We start from the raw sequence: 11,610 nt of genomic DNA on the forward strand, positions 1-11,610 counted from the left end.
TCAGATCATACAGGTGAAGAAAAAATGGATACCAAATATGGGTATAGGAAACATTTTTTTATGTGGTACGTGAAGGGCAAAATCAAAAGTATTCAAAAACTTAAAATGAACAAGAAATTGAAGAAAACATTTTCAGTTATTTTAGGTCATTTTGTGTCTATTTTGGTCATTTTTATAGGTTTTTTTGTCATTTTCATTCTATTTTGGTCATTTTTACAGTTCTTTTTGGTCTTTTTGGTCATTTTTACAGTTCTTTTTGGTCTTTTTAGTCATTTTTACAGTTATTTTTGGTCATTTTGAGTCATTTTGTGTCTTTTTTGGTCAGTTTTACATCTACAGTGATGGAAACATTCTTGATAATAACCGAAATCATTATCAATAAAACCATGGAAAATATCTAGATATCAGCTTTTTAAATTAAACTCTTATCAGCTTTTTTTTGTTGCTATCATTATATTTGTCCAAACAAATGTACCTTTGGTTGTACCAGACATTAAAATGAAGAAGATATTTAAAAAAAGGTCTAATCATTTTTTTTCCATGACTGTATGTTAATTGCTGCACTTTCAAGCCAAACCTACAGCAATAAACAAATAAATAATGGAATTTGTGCCAAAACGAACCACATTTGATTTGTTTCTCTATCCAACTGCACATTAAAGTAAAAACATACATGGTACTGCAGATGGAAAACTCACAGGAATCATGATATTTTCACAGAACTCTGATTTCCTACCTGAAAAGACTTTAAATCCGTGGAGAATGGCAAGAAATTACAGGTTAAGTCTCTGTGTGTCTGGTGTAACGCCTGTCTTTACATGTGATGTGTGTGTGAAGATGCATATATGCCGCGCTCCCACACACCTCTTTTAAAACGTTTTTTGAGCTTTAATTGGTGAAATTATGTGTGTGACTTCCTGCGAGGCTGAGCTGCACCACGAGATGAGAGCAGCTAATTCCAGGAGTGTTCCATAGGATTAAGAGGAGCAAATCAAACATTAGGAGCCGTATGGAGAGAGGAGGAGGAGGAACAAAGACACAAATCTAAAGCCACCCAGACTGTTAACACTGCTGGGGGCTCCTTCTATCCTCTCCAGATCCCTGAGGAACCCCTCGGAGGCTGAGGAAGTCATTCAGAGAGGAAATCAGAAAAGGTTTTGCTCCGCTAGTCTCATGGACATCTGGCTAATAACCAGTCTGACGCTCCGTCCTCCTACTGAGACACACCATCACATTCAGACGGTTCTGAACTGGAGGACCAAGCTCAACAAATGATTTCAACTCAATGAGTTATCTTTCCACTCCATGCCACACACACATTTTTACTGTTAATTTTTGTAATTTTGTGTCTTTTTTGGTCATCTAACAGTTATTTTTGGTCATTTTGAGTCTTTTTTGGGCATTTTTATTTTTGGTCATTTTGTGTCATTTTTACATTTATTTTTGGTCATTTTGTGTCATTTTTTGTCATTTTCACAGATATTTTTGGTCTTTTTTGTCATTTTGTGTCCTTGTTGGTGATTTTCAGTTATTTTTGGTCATTTTGTGTCTTTTTTGGGTATTTTTACAGTTATTTTTGGTCTTTTTTTGTCATTTTGTGTCATTTTTACAGTTATTTTTGTGTCTTTTTTGGGCATTTTCACAGTTATTTTTGGTCTTTTTTTGTCATTTTGTGTCTTTTTGGTCATTTTGTACGCCATTGTATTAAGAGGTGCAGTCTGACAGCGGCTGGAGCTGCCGTCCTCCTCCGACTGAGACAGACGATCACATTCAGACGGTTTCTGAACTGGAGGACGAAGCTCAACAAATAATATCAACTCAATGAGTTATTTTTCCACTCCATGCCTTAAACAAAATATGTTTCATTTAAACATTTTTAAGTATTGTACTGTAGTGTAAACAACAACAAACATATTTACATAAAAGAAGTATGTACATGAAATTCCAAGTGCAGCCAAACAAATTTACTGACTTGAAGCTGACTCAATGAAGGACCTAAAAATATGATCAAAAATATTTAAAAATGATCAAAAATGACACAATATGACCAAAAATAATTGTAAAAATGACCAAAAATGACACAAAATGCCCCAAAATAACTGAAAAAATGACCAAAAATAACTGTAAAAATGACTAAAAATTACACAAAATTACCAAAAATAACTAAAAATGACCAAAAATGACACAAAATAACTGTAAAAATGACCAAAAATAACTCGACACAATAACATCCATGTGCTCTTATTTTGAATGTTACTAGCTTGTCAAGAATGTTTCCATCACTGCAGATGTGAAAATACACACACATATATATATATATATATATATATATAACTGTAACATGACTGTATACCTGTTAATGTTGTGAACATTTCTCAAACCTTTGAAAGACTTTATTGAACTTATTCTACATGTTACTCTCTCTCTTTGTATATACTGTGATTATAGTACATTAAATAAAATATAAAGATGCATATACAGATGCACTGTAGCTCATTTTATTCATTTTCAAAAAATCTAATTTTTTTTTGTTCCGTCATGAATTAGAAAACACTTAAAATTGCTTTCAGATTTTTAGTTCAGTGAACATTTTACCTTATTATTTGACTTCAGACTTGTGTTACCCCCTTTTTTCCCCCTTTTCAGCAATAAAAGCACACAGTGATGTATTCACTATAGGATACTTTGTCTTTCAACTTCATGTGCAGCAGAAGTTGGAGCGTGTTGCATTGTGGGGGAGGACATCTGCTGCTTGTGATCATCTGGTGCCGCCATGCAAACAATATCTGAGCAGTTTTATGATCTAACATCAGGAGCAGAGGACCGGAGAGCTGGGAGACAATAAAAGACTTTATCTGACCAACATCAACACACATTTACATACAGGGTTTTATCCCACACAGCATCAAAATTAGCTGATTGTGTTCCTGTTATAACAGGCGCGGTGGCTGCTACAACTAAAGGTACATTAGTTTGGACAAATATAATGATAACAACAAAAATAGCTGATAAGAGTTTAAGAGCTGATATCTAGACATTTAACATGGTTTTATTGATAATTATTTTGGTTATAATCAAGAAAACCATGGAAAATGTCTAGATATCAGCTCTGAAATTAAACTCTTATGAAATTGAAGAAAACAATGGTTTAATATTTTTTTCCATGACTGTATTTTTGGTCAATTTGTGTCTATTTCGACAGTTTTGTGTCTTTTTTGATCATTTTTACATTTATTTTTTTGTCATTTTTGTGCATTTGTTACATTTATTTTTGGTCATTTTGTGTCTTTTTTGGTAATTTTACATCTCCAGTGATGGAAACATTCTTATAACCAATAATAATAACCAAAATCATTACCAATAAAACCATGTTAAATGTCTAGATATCAGCTCTTAAATAAAACTCTTTTGATCAATTTCAAGTATTTTCAAATTTATGACTAAACATAAAACACAACTTGATTTTTTGAAAATGAATAAAATGAGCTACAGTGCATCTGTATATGCATATTTATATTTAATTTTATGTACTATAATCACAGTAAATACAGAGAGAAAAAGGTGAACCATCTCCAGTATTTCTGTAATAACAAGAAGCAAAAAAAGTAAAAATAAACCCCCAAAAATCCACTGAAGGAAACATATTCACAGTCAGTGTGTCAGGGTGCCTTCGCTGCATAATAACTTTTTAATCAAAAGTGTTACAGTGATGAAAGAGGTTCCACTTTGAGCCTTCTCTTGATCTTGATATTAATTTCAATAGATAAATACATTTGGAGAACTCTACAGGAGAACACAGTGTGCCGACAAGCTCCAGTCCCTCCTCTTTTCTCTCCGCTTGTTGCATATCGAGCCAAATGTTCAAAGGCACGCTACAAATACTACTACTACTACTACGATTACTACTACGACTACTACTACTACTACTACTACTACTAGGACTACTACTACTACTACTACTACTGCTACTGCTACAACGACTACTGCTACTGCGACTGCGACGGCTACGGCGACTGCTACTGCGACTACGACTACGACTACAGCTACTGCGACTATGGCTACTGCGACTGCGGCTACTGCGACTACGACTACGGCTACGGCTACTGCGACTACGGCTACTGCGACTGCGGCTACTGCGACTACGACTACGGCTACGGCGACTGCGACTGTGGCTACTGCGACTACGGTTACGGCTACTGTGACTACAGCTACGGCTACTACGACTACGACTACGACTACTACTGCTACTACTACTACTACTACAACTACTACTACTAGTACAACTACGACTACTACTGCTACTACTACTACTACTACAACTACTACTACTAGTACAACTACTACTACTACTACTACTACTACTGCTACTGCTACTACTACTACAGGCTGCTCCAACATCCAGACATCTCACTTTACTCAAACCAAGAAATTCAGGTCGTTAAAGGGACAGTTTACCCCAAAATAAAAAAAAATACATGGAACTAGATGGTGCCCCGCTGCTTAAAGCGCAAAAAATACATTTAAAAAGCTAAATAGCAGCGTCTTTTTCTAGAAATCATGAACCGAGAGCCTTTCTTCCTCCCCAAAAACCCCCCAATATGAGTAAGAGGGTCGCCGGTTTGACTCCAGCCTGCTGCTCTTCTGTGTGGAGTTTGCATGTTCTCCCTGTGTCAGCGTGGGTTTGTTGTGTTTTAATTTGAAGATGTATTAAAATATCAAACATATAGCAGTTTAAAAATGCATCACATGTGATTTGACAAACACAGAATCTGACCAACAGTCACAGTTTCTGTACAGGAAACTCCTGCTTGATTAAGATCAGAGCAGCTCTGATTTAGGAAATCCCACTGCACCATTTGGAACAAAAACATGAAACCATGACAGTTTTTCGCAAGAATATTAGGTAAAATAAGACCAGAATTAGGATACTGCGCAGTTGCTGTTCGGACCAAGGACCTGTTTGTGTATCTTGAGTATTGTATCTGCACAGGACTGTCTTTCTAAGAAAATCTTGTCATCTGTTAATATTTTCCACAACAGGTTCTCTCTGGGTCCTCCAGCTTCCTCCCACAGTTGGTGGATTTGTGTCTATTTCGACAGTTTTGTGTCCTTTTTGATCATTTTTACATTTATTTTGTTGTCATTTTGTGCATTTGTTACATTTATTTTTGGTGATTTTGTGTCTTTTTTGGTCATTTTTACATTCATTTTTGGTCATTTTGTCTTTTTTTGGTTATTTTGTGTCTTTTTTGGTCATTTTACATTCATTTTTGGTCATTTTGTCTTTTTTTGGTTATTTTGTGTCTTTTTTGGTCATTTTTACATCTACAGTCATGGAAACATTCTTGATAATAACCAAAATCATTATCAATAAAACCATGTTAAATGTCTAGATATCAGCTCTTAAATTAAACTCTTATCAGATATTTTTGTTGTTTTTATTATATTTGTCTAAACAAATGTACCTTTAGTTGTACCAGGCATTACAAGGAACAAGAAAGCAAAGAGAAAACAATGATCTAATAACTTTTTCCATGACTGTAGCTCCATTATATTAGAGAGAAGGCCTAGATTTCTAGAGCCAAGAAGATAAATATGTCCTTTTGATTTGCAGGTGACTTGTCCCTTTTACTGGGCTGATGTGGCCTAGAAGCATTAATGTGACCCATCACAGCTCAACGTGTTTTGTCTCTGAGTGGTATTTTCCACTCTGTGTACAGACCGCCGGCCTCTCGCTGCCTCTCCTTCCATCTCCAGCAGCGTGTTCCTCTAATGAGCTTCTGATGTAGTGGATCCCACCAGAGACCAGAGACACTATTAATGCTGAGATCTCATCTCCACAAAGGCTTTTCATTTTATCATTCTACCTCCACCTGCCTGCACCAGTACAGCAGGTATGGAGTCTTTCTTCCTTCCTTCAGTGGAGGATCCACACTGACTCAGCCACATGATACACGCCTGCTTTGAGTCCAGCTTAACCCTTAATAGGGCACTCATTGAAATACTTGCAAATTCCAAATTTCAACCCTAGAGATAAATGGAGGATATTATATAAAGCCAGAATGTGTTAAAAAAAACCATTCGGACCCAGGAGAGGGGGGTAATAATAAAAAAGAAGAAGTTTACATGATTAAGGTGTCAAATCTACGAGAAAAAATGTGCAGATTTATGTGATTTAACCCATATAAACCCAGACCCATTTATCCTTGAATAAAAAATATGGGAGATATACAACAGACCAAGTGGAACACATAGAACACATTTCTGATGTTTTTTTTTTAAATACTACTCCTAAATGTCAAAGATATGTAATGTGACATATATGTCATATTGGATGTTTATGGTATTATTTTTATGAGATTTCTTATTTTTATATAAATAGACTCGACACCTTTTCTGCTTACAGAAACACAAATTTGCCTTTTTCTTTGCATCTCCACAACATTTATTAACATTGTGACATTAATAGTGCTGTTTAGCAACAAATTATTTTTCAGATTTGTTTTCAAGTAACAAAATAAGAATAAATCAATATAAATAAAAACAAATAACAAACCCTAATAGGGTTAAATGCAAAAAGGACACCCTATTAACGGATTGATATTGTTAAATAGGTTTAAATTTAGCCTAGTAACAAAAAATAAGCTTTTTGAAATTTGCTACTTTTTTAGATTTGTTTCCAGTCACACACATATTTTGGAGAAGTTACTTCTTGTCACAGTCACATGACTGTCACCACACCAGAGTGTTGAGTATGTGTCGCTTAGGGATTTAATGAGTTAAGGTGAAGCATAAAGCTGAAAATGGGAGATTCTAGAAGATTTAAAGTGTTTGTTACACCCGTGTCACCGTGGGTTCTTATGGGTTAAAGTGGTGAATCTGCAAGAAAAAAGTTGCAGATTTACGAGGCAAAAGTGGTAAAAAAAACAACTTTTTTTGTGTTTTTCCCCCACTTTTGTCTCGTAAATCTGCGACTTTTATTGAGCAGATCTGCCACTTTAAATCTCTTAAATCTGCACTTTTTTTCCTTGTAGATATAGCACTTTAATCTAGTAAATTTGCAACCCTGTTTTTTGTGATTTTGGACTATTTTTTGTGTGTTTTTTGTATTTTTTTGTGCGTTTTTTGTAATTTTTTTTGTGTTTTTTGAGGTTTTTATGTGTGTGTTCTGTGTGTTTTTATGGGCGGGGGGTTGGTAATTTTTTGGTGTGTTTTTGTGTGTTTCTTGTGTGTTTTTGTATAAAAACAATGTTTGTATGTGTTTTAGTAATTTTGTGTTAGTTTTTTTTTTTTTTTAACATGTTGTTATGTGATTTTTTTGTTTCAAAATGTTAATGCATTAAGTCAAAATGACAAAAGAGCTGAAAAAGATGATACCAGCATGGTATGGTGATCATTATCATTTACATCATTTACACAGATATAGCATGATTATAATGTATATTAACATGATTATAATATATATTAAGTAGTACAAGACATGATTATAATGTATATTAACATGATTATAATATATATTAGCATGATTATAATATATATTAACATGATTCTAATATATATTAAATAGTACAAGACATGATTATAAAAAGAGTTACATGATTATAGGAGAGTATACTAGGTAAGCATAAATCTTACCATGATGTTCAATGCAGATGTATTAACATACTTGAGTTCAACTTAACTACTACGACTCCAGAGGTTTAATATGCCGTCATAGTCCAGTTCTCCTCGTACAAGTCCATGTGGTTCTACGACCAAACAGAGAGACACGGGGACCTCATTTAGATATCCACTGAAGTTACCAAATACAGTTCTTCGCCCCGATAAATGGTTAAACAGTGGGGACACAGAGTGTTACACACATTATACCAGTCTGAAATCCAGCAGAAAAGAAACGAGGTACGATACGAGGGGAAGGAAGAGTGCAACAGAAAAAGGATCTCAGAAAAAAAGGAACCAATCCTTTGTAGTGACACACGGAACAAGATGTTTCACCAAAGAAAAATGCAAATTGCTATCAACGGGAACAAAATGTAACAATATCAAACGCACTTGACAATGAGAAGTCACACAAGACGTGTCCTAATGAGGAGGTACAAAAAAAATGAACCTCAGACATTTTAATCTTTTAAAACCCCGGCAGGCGGTACATTGTTAGACAAACCACATGTCAGTGTGTTGATTTTTTTTCCTCCGCACCCTTTTCTCTTCTTCTACCGCCGTTATTTATTCCTTTTCCAGCCCCTGCGATGCATTTTAACAAGGTTGTCAGTGTTTGAGGGCCCATCACACGGGATCAGCTCTCCTCTCTGAACTCGGGGGACAAACATGTGAAAAAGCTACTTTTACTGATAGATGGGCATAAAACATGCACGCACCGCGAGCTGCTGCTGTCCGGAGAGCTTCACAGATTATCTGGCTCACACACAAGCTCAAATATGAAACATCACACTTCACAAGTCACATTCAACAAACTGTGTCAACAACAGGAACACAATAAAAGTCTGACAGTGACACTGACAAGCCAAAGAGAAAAGAGATGAACCAGAACATGAGATAATAATACCTAGACAGCAAACAGCAGTCTATGTATTGACATGATGCTTATATATCTGTGAAAGTTACTAAATTCATGTCACCTATCAAACCTAGAGGATAATTAGACGAAACAGATAATTCCATCCATTTTCCTCCGCTTATTCGGGGCCGGGTCGCGGGGGCAGCAGGCTAACAGGGCATTCCAGATGTTCCTCTCCCCAGCCACAAAACAAAATTTATCTGTGAGAACAGACACTTTAGGTTGTTTTCAGAAAGGTTTTCATCCATGATTTCTATTGTTATTATTATAAATCAATCAATATCCTTTATTTAACCAGGTGAAAAAACTGACCATTGAGAATTGAGATTTAAGGCCCCGTTTACATGAGGACACTTGCAGGTAAAAATGACAAAATATTTTATGTGAAGTGCCTGAGATGGTGTTACGACCCGGCTTGATTTTGAGAGCTGTAACATGTGAAAAGGAATAGAAATGAGGTGGAACGCAACACTGGGCAGTTCTGGTTAAATCAGGTGTTTATTTAACCAGTAAGAGAATGCTCTTATACAACAAAATTTGACAAAAGGGGGCTGTATGGGGCTGACAATTAGGCAATACAATACACAAAGTAAAATAAATTAACCACCAAGCTCTTGGCTTAAAGAAAACTCTAAAGAACAAAAAGAGGTCAGCACCCATAAGCTTTATCTAAGGAATTTACAAACTACAGAACTTAGAAAGATTCCAAAAAAAAGATTGTCTGAACCACTCAGACAGTCAAGCAATACTGCTGCAACACTCAATAATACAATATTCCTAATTACATAAATTGATGTGAACCCAACCGTAAAGGCAGACTGCTCACTGTCTCACAGCCGCCATGAACTGTAGACACATGAGCCTTTTATAAAGTGCAGTCTGTTGATTGGCTGACTCGCAGGAATCTCCGCCGCACCAATCACAGACCAGTAGAGGCAACCAGGAAGTAGGCGGTCTCACAGCTCCAGAAGGTCCAATCAACTTCGGGCAATCTCACAGCTGGATTTACATAAATAGCAGAGTAATGCGGGACCACAGGATATGACTGTCATTAACTTGCATTGTAGCGAAATCTGTGTCAGTTTCACGGAAATTTGAGTTTAACGAATCCGTGGCTATTTCACGGATTCCTGTGAGACCAGGTTCGATAATAGATAATCAGATGCTTCAGGGACTCTAAGGTACAAGCAATTATAAAGTATATCTGACATCTTAATTATTGCAGACTGTGTACACTGTGCTTCAGTGCCATTGGTACCAATAACGGTGTTGGGAAAGATATCTCTGCAAAGTATAATAATAATAGTAACAATCATAACATTGTATTTCACACCTAGTTCATATTCTAGTTACAAACCTCTGTCTTTTCTCACATCCAGAACTTTTTAAGTGACTGGCACCCTGTGGATCTTTGACTTTTTGTATTTCTGAAGGCACACTCACAATCACATCTACACACACACACACACACACACACACCCACAACAGGTGAATATGCCACACACATTCCTGCTGCAGGTTCCATAGTAACTACTGATAAGCAGTTGGAGATATTAAAATGCAGAAGAACATAGCAAAGAGCAGCGGAGGAGAATAACGGACAAAAACATTAATTTAAACGATGCAAATGCCCAAATAGTTTGAGAAATCTGGTTTGCAAATGGGGAATGAAATGCATTTAGCATGTTTGTAAGGCCAGTGAGCTGTTTACATAAAGCCTCTGCAGGACACATTTAATGACCAAAATAAAAAACAAGACTCAATTTTCTTCAAAGACAAGAAAAAAACTAAGTTTCTCCTAAGTTTCTCCTCTTCCTATCCACATAAGCAATCAGCCAGAAAACAGTTTTTTATTCCTACTGTCTGTGTTCAGTTTGAGGTCTTATCGACTTTTGCTTGAGGTTGTTAAAAAAGGGCCAGACAAAGCTTCAGGTACTGTTTTTCAGTAAGAAAAAAAAGACCAGTCACCATGTTAGATCACCAAGGATTGTCATTGTTCTCCCGTTCCTTGGCCCCCCGACACTTGCTGGAGCTTAAAGTATCAAATCAGCAAATAAAAGCCTGGAGAAAATACTGCAACCAAAGTGAGGAAGGAACATAAACTGTGTATAAATAATAGACGTAGTCACCGTGACCCGTTGGTTTGGTTTGGAGAGACTATATTTGGATTGGAAAGGCACGAGGACGAGTGTATCTAACAATAACAAAACAATAACAAACTCTTAGCCAGGCGGCAACCTCCGGGTCTGAGCAGGAAGGCAAACCAGGAAGTGCCTTAATCTGCATTCTGCTGAAAATTCCAGCAGGGGGCACTGATGACGGCTGCAAAAGCATTTTGTTCCATTCATTTCAATGCAAAATGAGAAAACTTCTCATTTGATTAATTACTTCAGAAAACATTTTTAGGACAACACTATGGTCTCAATCACTAGTAAAAAATCTTCTTTAAGACAATTTGATGGTAATAGTTCTAATAATGGCCCCATTTAGAAGAAAATATAAGATAAAGAATCGTATGATTTCTCTCCTGACTAACTGACAGCCTGCCATGTTAGCGACCTGTCAATCAGAGGTAGCCACGCCCCAAATTATACCCTGCTTTATCTTCCATTTTCTTCTAAATGGGACCATTATTTACAAAATTAACATAATACTAATGCCCTGCTTAGCCTGCTGCCCCCGCGACCCGGCCCCGGATAAGCGGACGAGAATGGATGGATGGATGGATGGACATAATACTGTCTTGAAAAAGACTTGAAACTAGAGATTGAGACCAAACTGTAGCCTTGATATTTTTTTTCTGAGGTAATAAATCAAGTGAGAAGTTTTCTCATTTTGTATTGTGATAGATAGGACCGGAGGTCTTTTGCAACTACTGCTGTTGATCCCTGTTGGACTTTTGAAAGAATGCAGGCACTTCCAGGTCTGCTCAGACTGGGAGGTTACCACCTGAATAAACAGTCTATTTTTAAGTATGATTTCTAGATAGCCGGGTCCTTTCTGTGTGCAGGCAGTTTCAGATTCTGCCCGTC

Source organism: Centropristis striata, chromosome 12, assembly GCF_030273125.1.
Source record: "Centropristis striata isolate RG_2023a ecotype Rhode Island chromosome 12, C.striata_1.0, whole genome shotgun sequence".
NCBI lineage: Eukaryota > Metazoa > Chordata > Actinopteri > Perciformes > Serranidae > Centropristis > Centropristis striata.